Below are 16405 nucleotides of genomic sequence, written 5' to 3'. Positions count from 1 at the left end.
AATCCAGGTACCTTTTACAAGAGCTGAGGGTTTCTGCCTTAACCACCAATTCAGGCAACGAATTCCAGACACCTTCCACCCTCTGGGTGAAAAGGTTTTTCCTCATATTCCCTCTAATCCTTCTACCAATCACCTTAAATCTGTGCCCCCTGGTAACTGGCCTCCCTGCTAGGGGAAACTAACCTTCCCCACCTACTCTATCTAGGGCCTTCATAATTTTGTACACCTCAATCAAGTTACTTCTCAACCTCCTCTGTTCTAAGGAAAACAACCCTGGCCTACCTAATCTTTCCTCATAGCTGCAATTTTCCTGCCCTGGCAATCCTCTTGTAAATCTTTTCTGTACTCTCTCCAGGGCAATTATGTCCTTCCTGTAATGTGGTGACTAGAACTGTACACAAAATTCCACCTGTGGCCTAATCAGCATTTTATACAGTTCCAGCATTACATCCCTGCTGCTATACCTCATGCAATAAAGGAAAGCATTCCATGTGCCTTCTTGACCATAAGACCATAAGACATAAGAGCAGAAATTAGGCTATTTGGCCCATGGAGTCTGCTCCGCCATTCAATCATGGCTGATAAGTTTCTCAACCCCATTCTCCCGCCTTCTCCCCGTAACCTTTGATCCCCTTACCAATCAAGAACCTATCTATCTCGGTCTTAAATACACTCAATGACAGCCCTCTGTGGCAATGAATTCCATAGATTCATCACTCTTTAGCTAAAGAAGTTTCTCCTCATCTCTGTTCTAAAAGGTCTTCCCTTTACTCTGAGGCTGTGCCCTCAGGTCCTAGTCTCTCCTACTAATGGAAACATCTTCCCCACGTCCACTCTATCTAGGCCTTTCAGTATTCTGTAAGTTTCAATCAGATCCCCCCCTCATCCTTCTAAACTCCATCGAGTATAGACCCTTATTGACCATAATGATTATATTGACCACCTTATCTACCTGTCCTACCGCCTTCAGGGATCTGTGGACATGCACTTCAAGATCCCTCACTTCCTCTACCTCTCTCAAATATCCTCCTATTTATTGAGTATTCCCTTGCTTTGTTCGCCCTCCAAAAATGCATAACCTCACACTTCTCCGGTTTGAGTTCCATTTGCCACTTTTCTGCCTTCTTAACCAAACCATTGATATCATTCTGGAGTCCACAGTTATCCTCTTCACCATCAACTACATGGCTGATTTTTGTATCATCTGCAAATTTCCCAATCATGCTTCCTACATTTAAGTCCAAATCATTAATATATACAACAAACAGCAAGGGACCCTGTGAACTGCCACTGGAAACCACTTCCATTCGCTAAAACATCCATCGACCATTACACTTTGTTTCTTGTCACTGAGCCGATTTTGGATCCAACTCGTCACATGTCCCTGTATCCCATGGGCTTTTACTTTTCTGGCCAGTCTGCCATGTGGGATCTTGTCCAATGCCTTACTAAAATCCATGTAGACAACATCCACTGCACTATCCTCATCAATCCTCCTTGGTACTTCCTCAAAAAATTCCATTAAGAGAAAGTCGTGTTTTGCTAACTTAACAAAACCATGTTGACTATCCCGGAATAAGTGACAGTTTATCCTGGCTCTCAGAATTGATTCTAATAATTTTCCCATCACTGAAGTCAGACTGACCGGCCCATAATTATTTGGCTTATCCGTTGCACCCTTTTTAAACAATGGTACAACACTTGCAGACCTCTCGCCTGTATCTGATGAGGACTGAAAATTGATCCTCAGGGCATCCGTTACTTCCTCCCTGGCTTCCTTCAACATCCTGGGATACAAACCATCCAGTCCTGGTGACTTTTTCACCTTCAAGAACATCAGTCCCTCCAGTACTTCCTCACTTACTATGCTTATTGTATCTAATACTTCACACTCCTCCTCATTAACTAGAATGTCTGCATCATCCCTCTCCTTAGTGAAGACAGAGACAAAGTACTCATTAAGAGCCCTGCCCACATCTTCTGCATCAACACATAAGTTACCTGGTACATCCCTGACTTGCCATACCCTTTCCTTACATATCCTCTTGCTCTTAATGTACTGATAAAACATCTTTGGGTTTTCATTGATTTTACCTCCCAATATATTTTCTTACCCTCTCTTTGCTTTCCTGATTTCATTTTTTACTTCACCCCTGTATTTTCTATACTCCACTAAGCTTTCTAACCTATTTTATCTTGTGACTCTCATTAGCTTTCTTTTCACTTTATCTTACCTTGTATGCTTCTAGATAACCAGGGGGCGCTTGATTTAGCAGTACCACTCTTTTTCTTTGTGGGGACATGTCTACATTGTACATTTAGATTCTCGCTTTTGAATGCCTCCCATTGCTCTGCCACTGATTTCCCTTCAAGTAGCTGTAACCAGTCCACTATATGAAAGAAATACTGACAGAATACCATCCTGAGATCATTCAAAGCTAAATTACTTTACTTCCTGTTATCTGTATACTGGATTATGTATACAAAATGCTGAAATTGAGAGGCTTTAGTGCTAGCATGGAACTTTGCTAACTATGAGGTTGGTTCAAGGAATGAAGGTTATATTGTTATAAGCAGCAGTACAGCCTCACACTTTCAGCCCAATGTTGCGCTGGACGCTCCTACACATGGAACAATGTGTTCAAAAACTAAAGGATCTAAATATTTACAATTAAGTGGAAAATGAAACATCACTGAAGTTGACAAATATTGATTTAATACATATATGGACAGGCTATATCTTCCACTTTTAGAAAAAATGTTTAATAATGCTTTTTGTTGTAAATTTTAATCATCGGTTGTGACTAAGATTTAATCTAATAAAATGTTTAATGCTTAGCATTTTTGTCTAAGATTTGAGCTTGGTACTGGCTTTGTTAATTCCATCATGATACATAAGGGGTTAAAAATAAGCTTCAGAGAAAATCTAACCCAGCTTAACTCAATACAATTATTCATAACAATTGGTCGATTTGTTTGAGAAAGGTCTGAAGAACCCAAGCCATTCAAGTCAAATTCAAGCAATTTTGCAATTTGTTCAGATATCTGTTTGATTGACAGCAATTTTTAAATGAACAGACAGTTACTTAAGTGTACTTTTAATCTGTCATTTTCGGAAGGTTTATTTTATCTTGTATTTCCCAAATTGGAGAATCAGTTTGAAACCTTTGATAAGAGATAGTCAGTCCGGATTGTTTATATGGTGAGAAAAGGAAAAGATTCACAGCATCATTATTCAGCATAATAACTGTGAAACTTAACAATCACTGGAAAACAAAGTTGTTTAGTGCTATTATTGATTGGATTTTAAAACCTTCAACCTTGTTTTCAAATCCCTCCAATTTTTTTCACCCCTCCCTAAGCTCCCCAGCCCTACAACCCACCAAGCTCTTTTCACCCCTCCAATTTTGGCCTCTTGCATTCCCGATTTTCATCAGTCCACTTTTGGCAACTAGATGTTCAGCTGCCTGGGCTCTCAGCACTGGGATTCCCTCCTTAAACTTCTCCTCCTCGGTGCCACTCTCTCCTTTAAGGAGCTCCTTAAAACCTAACTCTATGACTAAATGTTTGTTCACCCGACTGAAAATCTCCCTAGGACCTTTGAATACATTAAAGGCTCTATAAAAATGTAGGATGTTGTTGCTGCTAAACCATGTGATAAACCAATAACTGAAATGAGCAAAGACAGTTCTTTATTCACTCCAAGGACACACTAGAAATTGACCTAGATATCTGCGAAAGTACAAATTCTCCGAGAGATATAGGGAGCTAAATCTTAGAAGGTAGAGTGGGGCCTTGAACCAATGAGACTTTGCCAGAATCCCTGATATGTACTATTGTAACATCCAAAATTGAGGTGCTAGAAAGGTCATTAAAAAATTCCTGAAGTCTGAAGTAGAGCATTTGGATGATTTCTAGATATTCATTATGTGTTAGACCAGTTATACGAGGTATGTTTTTTGTATAAAAATTTTGAGAGAAGCCACTTCTCTACTTAGGAATCCTTCCAGTAATCTACAGTCTATGATGACACCGGAACTCCAGATGAAAGCAAATGCAGTGGAGCGATTAAACTTAATTGAATATAATGGAAACAAAAGTCAGGCAGTGTGTCTGATGGACAGTTACTCCATTACAGCCACTGCTGAATGTTAAAATCAGCCCTCAAGTCTCTCTTATTGATATAAAAGACGTTGTAACTTTTACTTCAACAAGTTATCGATTTTTTTTCCCCCTGTGGTTGTTGTTCAATTAAGCCAAAAACAACTGAGCTATTAGATATGTTGTCAGAACAGCTGAGTTAGTTAAACTCATTAGAATGGACATTAGAAATTTTAGTCAGTGAGAAAAAAATCAAAAATTTTAATGAAGGATCTTGAGCAAGTTATGGAGTAAAGGTAACACACTGTTGCCTAGTGAGTAATTTTTTAATTCATTCGTGGGACGTGGGCATCGTTAGCGAGGCAAACATTTATTGCCCATCCCTAATTGTCCTTGAGAAGGTGGTGGTGAGCTGCCTTCTTGAACGGCTGTGGTCCATGTGGTGTAGGTATGCCTACAGTGCACTTAGGGAAGGGTTTCCAGGGTTTTGACCCAGTGACAGTGAAGGAACGGTGATATATTTCCAAGTCAGGATGGTGAGTAGCTTGGAAGGGTACTTCCAGGTGGTGGTGTTCCCGTCTGTCTGCTGCCCTTCTCCTTCTACATGGTAGTAGTTGTGGGTTTGGAATGTGCTGTCTAAGGAGGCTTAGTGAGTTCCTGCTGTGCATCTTGTAGATAGTACACACTGCTGCCACTGTGCGTCGGTGGTGGAGAGAGTGAATGTTTGTGGATGTGGTACCAATCAAGCCGCCTGCTTTGTCCTGGATGGTGTCAAGCTTCTTGAGTGTTGTTGGAGCTGCACTCATCCAGGCAAGTGGAGAGTATTCCATCACAGTTCTGACTTCTGCCTTGTAGATGGTGGACAGGCTTTGGGGAGTCAGGAGGTGAGTTACTCGCCACAGGATTCCTAGCCTCTGACCTGTTCTTGTAGCCACAGTATTTATATGGCTGGTCCAGTTCAATTTCTGGTCAATGGTAACCTCCAGGATGTTGATAGTGGGGGATTCAGCGATGGCAATGTCATTGAATATCAAGGGGTGATGGTTAGATTCCCTCTTGTTGGAGATGGTCATTGTTTGGCACTTGTGTGACATGAATGTTACTTGCCACTTGTCAGCCCAAACCTAGATATTGTCCAGGTCTTGCTGCATTTGTGTCTAAGGAGTTGTGAATAGTGCCAAACATTGTGCAATCATTCACGAAAATATCCACTTCTGACCTTATGATGGAAGGAAGGCTATTGATGAAGCAGCTGAAGATTGTTGGGCCGAGGACACTACCCTGAGGAATTCCTGCAGTGATGTCCTGGAGCTGAGATGATTGACCTCCAACAACCACAACCATCTTCCTTTGTGCTAGGTATGATTCCAACCAGCGGAAGAGTTTTCTCCCTGATTCCCATTGACTCCAGTTTTGCTAGGGTGCCTTGATGTCACACTCGGTCAAATGCTGCCTTGATATCTAGGGCAGTCACTCTCATCTCATCTCTGGAATTCAGCTCTTTTGTCCATTTTGAAACAAGACTGTAATGAGGTCAGGCGCTGAGTAGCCCTGGCAGATTGTCAGTGAGCAGGTTATTGCTAAGCAAGTGCCGCTTGATAGCCCTGTTGATGACCCCTTCCATCGCTTTACTAGTGATGGAGAGTAGACTGATGGGGCAGTAATTGGCCGAGTTGGATTTGTCCTGCTTTTTGTGTACAGGACATACCTGGGCAAATTTCCACATTGCTGGCTAGAGGCCAGTAAATGTAGCTGTTCTGGAACAGCTTGGCTAGGGGCGCGGAAAGTTCTGGAGCACAAGTCTTCAGTACTATAGCCATAATGCAGTATCCAGTGCCTTCGACTGTTTCTTGATATCATGTGGAGTGAATCAAATTGGCTGAAGACTGGCATCTGTGGTGCTGGGGATCTCTAGAGGAGGCCAAAGTGGATCATCCACTTGGCACTTTTGGCTGAAGATTGTTGCAAATGCCTCAGCCTTATCTTTTGCACTGATGTGCTGAGCTCCCCCATAATTGAGGATGAGGATATCTGTGGAGCCTCCTCCACCAGTGAGTTGTTTAATTGTCCACCACCATTCACGACTGGATGTGGCAGGACTGCAGAGTTTAGATCTGATCTGTTGGTTGTGGAATCACTTAAGTCTGTCTATCACTTGCTGCTTATGCTGTTTGGCATGCAAGTTGTCCTGTGTTGTAGCTTCACCAGGTTGACACCTCATTTTTAGGTTTGCCTGGTGCTGCATCTGGCATGCCCTCCTGCACTCTCCATTGAACCAGGGTTGATCCCCTGGTTTGGTGGTAATAGGGTGGGAGATATGCAGGCCCATGAGGTTACAGATTGAGTACAATTCTGCTGCTGATTGCACACTCAAAGGCTGACGAGTTTACATAGGCGATTCCCATTATAATTGTTGATGCAGAAATTTACCACGGAAAAATTCTACATTAAAGTGCGGCAAAAAAACAGACAACAGATATAAGGTTTTGTGGGTAGGTAGTGTATGTGGCCATAGGTTTTTATTAAGACGTAGATGTGTGTTCATTTGAACTCGACATTCTGACTAGGGCATCAAGATTACCATAGTAAAATGCATAGCATTGTAGGTGAAAATATAGCAAAAATCCAGATTTGATATAAAATCAAGGTGAAATGAAAAGCATTTGTGCCTCATTCTGAGTGTTAACTTTGAGTACTGAGTTCTTTATGGCAGTTATTGTTATTCAATGTATCAACTTATTGTTTTTCAGGAAAAGAGGTATTTGAAAGATTTGAAAGTATGATCATTTTAAGTTACATTTTGGTCACTTAATATCCCAGTGACTTTTGTTTTACTTATCGAAACTCTTAGCACTCACTCATCAAATGTAAACCTTGAAAATATTATTCTAACTTCCTCTATTATTGGTTTTCAATGCAATGTAATACATGGCAACAGATAACTTTCAAATGCCGCCAAAACCAAAAATCTATATGACAGCTCCCTACTTTGTACAATTTCGATACACAAGGAATGAATTATTCATGAGTTCAATTTCACAGGAAAGAGCTGAAATATGAGATAGTTTGTTACAGTGTATTAAACTTACTGATATTCTGTCATCTCTCTGGGTCTGTGGTAAGAACTGGCTTGGTGGAATTGGAATCTACTGCTTGTCTGTATAATTGAGTTTCCTAGTCTTTTCAAATGAATCATCTCTGTGACTTTATTGAAGGGCTTCTTGATAAGAGTCGTAACAATTTTTAGCTAAGGACATTTGTAAAAAATCTTGGTGCATCGAAAAGGTAACAACTTTTCCAGCTCTCATCTTTTTCCCTGAAGTTGCTCAATTGGCTGTTCCATTGGTCCCTCTGGTATCTCACTGCAGCAGATACTCTTCATCTATGAGCTTTAACAGTGAGTGGTGGCAAACTATTTGACTATGGAGTGCAAGACATCTGGGCCTTGGCATATTTTCAACCCATGTCACCTATACGCACTTTCTAATAGCTGTCACTGAATGATTATTCCTCTCCCTAACCCAGGACGTTGATGCAATTGTAGGACCCCAACTGCTGTACTTGCTAAGATCAACTTGTTCAGCGTGAACCAGGAATTGAACTTGGTTGGTGTGAAATCGTGGTCAGTAGCGCTTGAGCTACAGGTGATGTTTGATACCCAAAATGCATGCGCCCACTTTTGGGGTGAATCATGCAGGATACCATATGGGGCAGAGCGCAGTGAACAACTATCAGAAGTATGTAGAGCAGGCAGATCATGATGCACAGTCTGCAGCAGGAAGGATCAATGGTGTTTAGAAGGTTATCAATTATTTAAAGGTTAGTTTCTGGTTTATTTTTCCTGGCTTTTACTTCCATTCTTTGGTTTTGGAGTTTGGTGCTTTCTATTCTTGTTTAAATATATACAGGAAATGGTGCTCAGGGAGAGTTTTCTGACTTCAAGGCTTCTGCACAAACCAGTTCCTCCCAGACATGGGTATGCTGATAACCATTCCCTTTGCAAAACAGCATGGGGAACATAAGAGAGGTCAAGCAGAGCAGGACAAACTGCTGGAAGAGGAAGGAGGAAGCAGGGTTCTCAGCAGAAGGCCATATCTGCCCAAGATGTTCAGGGAACAATTCTCCTTACCTGAACCACAGTGAGGAGCAATGTGTGAAATGTCTGCACTTCAGTAAGGATGTCCTCACTGAAATCTTCCACCTGCTTCAGCCACAACGGCGACCTCAGAACAGAACAAGGACCAGTGTGTCTGCTTCCTTCCAGACTAGAGCTAGAGATATTTTCTTGCAACACCTTGCAGTTTGCTGTCTACTGTTGCATTCACAGAGCTTGCCAGAGAGAAGCAGATGGAATAAAAACCTGGCTTTGTTAGGATTGCAGGCTTCCCCAAGCTGTAGGTTGCCATTGATTGCACACATATCGTTTTCTGAGGGCTGCATGCCAACCCTACCCCATATTGCAACTGAGAGGGATTCCACTCCCTCAATGTCCAGCTGCTATGTGACCATAGGCGAGGAGTCATGCAGATCACTGCTGCCAAGATACCCAGCAGTCATGATGCCTTCATTCTGTGGCAGTCCGCAGTGCTTGTTGCATTTGAATCACCATGGCAAACTAATAGTTGGTTACCGGGTGACCAAGAGCCATCTGCTGACCACGTGGCCGATGACTCCAGTGCACAAGCACGTGCACAGCAGGTCGGGTGTGCGCGAGGAGTATCTGAGGAATACCTTTACTTCTTGCATGACTGCAGTAGATATAGAATGTTCTGACACTGCCAGTTTCATAATGAAAGGGTTTGAGCGACCTGGCTTCAAGGCTGGAACCTGTATGAGTGTTTTTTTAAAAGACTTTCAAATACTCAAAGGAATTCAGAGTCCCATTTCTCAAGAGCATTGTATTTACCAGGTTGTCCTGATACAAAGGGGCTGCTATTTCACTGAAATCCTCAAATTTTCCGCAAAATCCCACAATACAGAGAAAAACCATAACCGTATGAGACCTTGGGAGTTCTGCCAATAATGTGGCTGGATCCAAGGCTTTTCCTCCCTGTTGACTCCCCAAAATGTTAGAATTTTGCATTGATCTTAAACACAGCCCCTTCTAAGCAGCTTAGAATTTCCTCTAGAAGGAAGTAATGTTCCTCCATTGACTCTGACTGCAGTGATATGTCAGTAATGTACTGACTCACACCATCAGGTCATGAACATAACCGCAATGACAAACACTGATGAGCAAAGTAAGTGAGTTGTGAAATCTCTGGGGTAGCACTACGCCAGTAACCTGTTGTTCCCTAAAGGTAACTACAAATTTGTGCTGTCTGGAAGCACTGGATTGCTTCAGAATCCATTTGAGCTGTCCAAGGTTGAATAGATGGTAGCTGTGCCCTGTAACTTGGATATCATATCAGGACGACTGGTGATTAATTGAGTGGCTTATTTAACTGGTGGTAATCACGAAGTTTCATAATTCCCAATAGCTACATGGGTGCACAAGTGAGTATTTCCTGGCAGATATCTAATTGTTGACAAGCTGCTAATTTCTGTTCTTCCAATATAGTTCCCAATTCATTCTTCAAACTTTCTGTCTTTGTCTGAAGGGTTTGGTTCTGGTTAGTTTGTTCAGAGTTCTGCTTTTTAGTGTTAGCATATCTTTCATTCAGTTTAGTTACTGTCTACATCATACAGGCTATCAAACCTTCCACATCTCTCTCTTTTCTTTTTCATTACATTTATCACACTTAATGGAAAATTCTCTAATTAGGTCATCAGTTTTTTTCACCCTGAAAAGGCCCTTTTTTACAATGTTTTACATCATAATCTATTGCCCACAGCCTCCATGCAGATGTCCCTTAATTATCTTTACCCATTTTATTAGAGTTTTACTACATTTGACCATATTTGGAGGTGATCAGTCTCCTTTACATTTTTTCCCTACAACAACCCCCCTTTTGCTTGATGCTTATAAGTTTTGAAGTCTGTATAGTATCTATTCTCGTCCCAAATAAATCAGGCACAAACTACACATGTATATGTTTGTTTTCCAGTGCCCTGCAGTGTAGTTGTCACTGCAAGTTGCCAACTTTGGAAGTTGTCTCTTGTCTCAGAGCTCATTTGAGTTTGAGTTTTTGATGGATGAGAGTTCACATTGATACAATGCCAACGATTCATCAATTTTTCAAGAATGTTGGTAAAAAGATAGATATTCTCTTTTTACTTGAGTAGTGCCAAAAGTGATCCACTTGATGTTCATATCTTAGTTCAATACTTTTAATGTTCTTATGCAAAGAAAGCAACAAGCGAAGCAGATGCAACAGAGAGGATACAAGACATTTAAGCATGCGGGCCCTCACTTTAATACATTACACTGCTTTTACTCCACGACTTTAAAAACAGTCTCCTTTTAATACTTCTCTTGTTCCCTTGTAAGCTCAAATCTGCTGTTGTTCATTTCACTGCTTTTGTCCAGCTCTCTGGCCTAACATGGCTCCTCCCTTTCACTGGACCCGAGGACCTGAACATTGCCTTTATCAGTCTGCTCTAATTCGCCGGTGGGTCTGGTATGTATGCGCAAATTGCAAAAGAACACTTTTTAGTAACTCTCTTGTTTTTCAAACTTTCACAGCCAAATGTCTTCTTTCTGGAAGACATGTCAAGGTCCAGTCACAATTACTGTTTAATTGAACAAGCACCTTACTTGCAACAATTTTTTTCATTCTACTTGCCGGGCTAGCTTTCAAACTTCCCAGTGATCTTTCCGTTAGGCTAATTTTCTAATTTCTCAGGTGCCTCTTTTCTTCTTTGGCCTCGAGTTTCAACATTAGGACAATTGAGAAGTAACAGCACTCTGTTTGGAGCACTCTTGGCCCAAGTCAGAAGATTGTGGGTCCAAGTCCCATTCCAGGCTTTGAGCACGAAAATGAAGCCTGACACTCCAGTCCGAGGTGTTATCTTTCAGATGAGACATGAACCCTAGGCCCCTCTGCCTGCTCAGGTGGACGTAAAAGATCCCATGGCACTATTTTGAAGAGTAGCAGGGGAGTTATCTGCAGTGTCCTGACTAATATTTACCCCTCAATCAACAACATTAAAACAGATTATCTGGTCAACATCACATTGCTGTTTGTGGGAGCTTGCTATGCACAAATTGGCTGCCATGCTTCAAAACTACTTCATTGGCCGTAAAGCTCTTTTTGATGTCATGAAAGGTGCTATATAAATGCAATCTTTCTTTATTTTCTTTTAACTTCTTTTCATGTATATGAATAAAACTGGGTAAAATTTGGACAAGAAATTTAAAAGATTGATAACATTTATCTGACAGCTTTAATCAGTTTCTGTTGCAGGAACAGTTCATGTGATTTTGCTTCTGTTCTGATTAACATTCATGGAAAAGCAGTGAAAACACTCAGCAAGGTTTGCACCTCACATCATGTTCAGAACTAAATTCACATGAAAGCTAGAAAGCCACAAATTGAGCGTTAATCATGTACTGTTGGCAGGTCTAGAGAAATTGCAATCTCTCAAGCCAGCCAATTCAATGTGTGACTAAAATAAAGAGGAACATTACATGGTCCAAGACCAGTAAGGTTCTTGTATAAGCCATACTATGATATCATGCATTCGCGAGGGAATAAATCATTCAAAAACCATGCCAGGCTTTTTAAGAAAACAAATCCCTAAATGAAACAATGGTATATTACATAAAAGGGACAGGATAATCGACAGAAAAGACGTTGGCCAGGATTTCCTGACCCCCCCCACCCCACCCTGCTGCTGGGATCTTCCAGTCCTGCCAAAAGTCAATGGATTTTGGCTTGCCCACTGCACCCACCCCCTCCCCCGCCGTGGGTCCCGCCATGACCGGGCTGGAAAATTCCCAGCCACAGAATAGAAATTTTACAGAAAAACATCGATTTTTTTTATTCATTCATGGGATGTGGGCTTTGCTGGCTGGGCCAGCATTTATTGCCCATCCCTAATGGCCCTTTAGAAGGTGGAGGTGAGTTGCCTTCTTGAGCTGCTGCAGTCCATATGGTGTAGGTACACCCAGAGTGCTGTAAAGAAGGGAGTTCCAGGATCTTGACCAAGTGACAGTGAAGGAACGGGATATATTTCCAAGTCAGGGTGGTGAGTAACTTGGAGGGGAACTTCCAGGTAGTGGTGTTCCCATCTATCTGCTGCCATTGTCCTTCTATATGGTAATGTTCATGGGTTTGGAAGGTGCTGTCTAAGGCGCCTTGGTGAATTCCTGCAGTACATCTTGTAGATGGTAGACACTGCTACTACTGTGCGTTGGTGGTGGAGGGAGTGAATATTTGTGGATGTGGTGCCAATCAAGCGGACTGCTTTGGCCTGGATGATGCCAAGCTTCTTGAGTGTTGTGGGAGCTGCATTCATCCAGGCAAGTGGGGACTATTCCATCACACTCCTGACTTGTGCCTTGTAGATGATGGACAGGCTTCGGGGAGTCAGAAGGTGAGCTACTTATCGCACGATTCCTAGCCTCTGACCTGCTCTTGTAGCCACAGTATTTATATGGCTTCAGTTCAGTTCAGTTTCTGGTCAATGGTAATTCCCAGGATGTTGATAGTGGGGAATTTAGTGTTGGTAATGCCATTGAACATCAAGGGGTGATGTTTAGATTCTCTCTTTTTGGAGATGGTCATTGCCTGACACTTGTGAGGCGTGAATGTTACTTGCTACTTGTTAGCCTAAGCCTGGATATTGTCCCAGTCTTACTGCATTTGAACATTGACTGCTTCAGTACCTGAGGAGTCGTGAATGGTGCTGAACATTGTGCAATCATCAGCGAACATCCCCATTTCTGACTTTATGATAGAGGATGGTCATTGATGAAGCAGCTGAAGATGATTGGGCTGAGGGCACTACCCTGAGGAACTCCTGCAGTGATGTCCTGGTGCTGAGGTGACTGACTTCCAACAACCACAGCTATCTTCCTTTGTGCTAGGTATGACTCCAAAGTTTAAGTTAATTTTAGTATTGCTGAAAAAAAGAGACATTTGAAAGCTTTTTGTCTAGCATTCACCAGGTCACTTCGCAAGAATACCCATGAGAGGAAAACAACAATTTATACTGTATGTGAAGAGACTGCTGATTGGTTGGCAAGTATCTCCTAGCTGGCTCAATAATGCCAACATCTCCCAGTGGGACCATGCTGGGACTTCAGTAGCTCAACCGTGCCAATCGTCCCCGATTTGCACTAAGTGCAGTATTGGGTGTGGAAAAAGACATTTTATATCTGCCAGCCGCAATGATGGGTTTTCCTGTCATTTCATCTCCTTCCTGCCTCAAATTATGCAGTCATGGGAAAGATGCCGGATTGCTGGCAGCTGGCCCTTGAGTGGCCCACCATCCAGTTACCTCGCTGCTCTCTCATGCTGGGCACCATATTTAGAATGCAGCTGTGTGACAAGTTCTCAATGCTTGCAGCCCAGGACTACTCCATTCAAGATATGGCCCTGAAAGGCAAGAAGAGTGCAGCCCCCAATTCAGTGATGCATCCCTAGAACGTTTTGGATGCCATGGAGGTCCACCGCGATGTCCTCTACCCCCACTCTGGCTGCAGGAGGCCCAGTCTTACCTCTCTGGCTTGGGAGGCGGTGGCAGAGGTGGTCAGTGCCAACGCTGCACACAAGAGGTCAGCCATCCGGTGCAGAAAATGGATGAATAATCTCATTTATGCCGCCAGGGTAAGGCAACCATTTCATCAATCTCAACTCACCCACTCACAAGCCATCACACATTCACTGGCACCTCACTCACTGCCAGCTCAAGAGAATCACCACACAATCTCTCACATGCACCCTCACATCTCTATCTGGCATAACCGCCCCTGGAGATGGCCACCTCATCCTGTCCATGGATCCACTTAGCACACATGCACACCTGGCATCCTTCTCATTTGGCCTGGCATGCACCTCGCTCACACTCTCTCCATCTGTCCCTATGCGCGATCTTGTCCTGCATAATCAACAGGAGAGGTCTCAGAAATGGGGGTGGGGGGGCCGGACATCAAAGCCCTCACTTTGTTCGAGAATTGTGCGTTGCAGCTGGCCAGAGTGGCGTGGAATGTTCCTGTGGCGACTGAGAGGTCGGCGGTGAACACCCACATGAGGATCCTGCACCACATCATCCCTCTCTCAATGCTACTGAGTCCACTTTTCTGTGTTCAACACGGTGGCCAAGCAGTAGAAATCTCCACTTTCTGTCTAGGCACGTCTGGCATGTCACTTTCAGGCAACCTTGGCCCTGACCCCACTGCCAAGCGCACCTCAGATAAGGACCCTGAGGGCAGCACTGTTGAAGACCCATCACAGGACTCACCCACACCCTCCACCAGCGCAGCGGCACATTTTGTTGGGATCTAGATGTAGAGTAGCCTCAGGATCACAATCTGGTGAGCACACCACACAAACTGTTCCACAGCAGGTGGAGTCAGGGACATCCTTGGTCACCGGCACGCGGAAGACTGCTGGAGGCAAGGAACCTGCTGAGTCCGAGTCAGATGATGAGCCTCTGGACTCGGTCCTCAATCAGTTGGTGGAGCTGCAAAGACAATCACAGGAACATCAGGAAGAGGTGCACTCCTCAGATTGCAAGGGATGATGGAGGAGTGCATCCACCTCAAGTCCGAGGTGATAGCGCCAGCATGCCAATGCACTGAGGTCAATGCTGGCACAGCCTGGGCATGGGTGTTAATCACTTGTACATAATGTTCACTATCATCAATAAACTCCCAAGAATGTCTGCTTGCCTATGGCTCCTTGTTATGGATGAGCAGTGTTCATATTACTTAGATGTGAAACTTTGGTTCCTGCACAAGATAAAGGCAGGTGCCTCAGTCCAGGGCCTCTTCCCTGTGCAGTGTGTAACCTTCAGAGCAAAGTGATGGTCCAGCTTCACACTCACTGGAAACATCCAGTAAAGCCAGCCGGGAAAAAGCGACTTGCCTGTGCCCCCCCGCCCTGAATGCATGGCACCTTTTCCTTAATGTCCTATGGATGATCCTTGCAATTGTTGTGCAAGGTTGAGTGCACTCACCTCCGAGATCCCCTTGAAGTTCAGCTTGCCAGGTGCGTGCCTTTTAAAAGGCAGTCGTGAAGCTGTTCTGAAGCCACGCCAACGTAGGTATTAAGTTTGACATGGGGGGATGATACTCGTGTGTGGGCACAATAATGAGATGCAAATGCATTAATATTAAGTTCCTGATGTTGGATGGCAGGAAATGCGGCCAGCCATTGATGGGCACAGCAGACGATCGCAAACTGGTTTCACAACAACATGGAACTGATTTTTGGCCTTATCGCCGTATTGTCCACTCACATCTGCCATGACGCCTGTTGCCAAAGGGACCATCTCCCAGTGGGACCGTGCTGGAGCTTCAGTGTTGCTGACCCTCTGATTGGGCCAGCAGCATCAGGAGCCCAGCGACCCCCATCTTTAATTGGATGACGGGCGTGGAGGTGACCAATTAGGAGGCTGCTTCTGGTAAAATCATAGCCAGTCCCACTACTGGCAAGTGCATGCTTGAGCTCCCCATTTGATCTCAGTGTTATGGTCTGAAGCCCACAGTAAAATTCAGTCCTTACAGTCTTTAAATAATGGGTACTTCAGTTTAGTGGTTATGCTACTGGAGTAATAATCTGGAGAATACGAGTACAAAACACACTATAGTAGTTCAGAACTTGAATTCAGTTAAAAAGAATTCCAGAAATATATTTTTAAAAACCCCGCTATTTGGAAAAATGGAAAAGTGACCATAAAACTGTCAGATTTTTGTGAAAATCCAACTGGTGCACTAAAGGGAAGGAAAGCAGCCATCCCTACCGAGCCTAAATTTTATATAACTCCAATCTAACCTGTTTATGACTCCAGTCCCACACTAATGATGCTGATGTTTTACGGTCTAGTTGCTCATCATGCTGTTCTGTTGTATCAAAAGAAAGACTCACTGCTATTGTCTCAGGCAACCAGTCATGGGCAACAAATGCTGGCCTTGCCAGTTACTCCCATATTCTAATAATGAATTTAAAGAATATCCTTGGGCTCCAAGATATGGGGTCCTAGAATTGCAAACCCTAAATGGTAGAAACTCTCTTAATCAACTGAGTGCCATGTAGTAAGGGGGAGTAAGTTGCTGAAAACAGTTTTCGTAAATTCACAACCGGCAGGTTTTTAGGCAGGTGGGGGGAGGGGTGTCAAATTGTGGGGTTGTGGGGAATCCCTCTGGGTTCCCACCTGTCCTGATCACACAGCGAATTTATGCTGGGGTGGGCAAGGC

Source organism: Cetorhinus maximus, chromosome 12 (assembly GCF_964194155.1).
Source record: "Cetorhinus maximus chromosome 12, sCetMax3.hap1.1, whole genome shotgun sequence".
Lineage (NCBI taxonomy): Eukaryota > Metazoa > Chordata > Chondrichthyes > Lamniformes > Cetorhinidae > Cetorhinus > Cetorhinus maximus.
The sequence above is the reverse complement of the archived record's forward strand: the minus strand, read 5'-3'. Positions refer to the sequence as shown.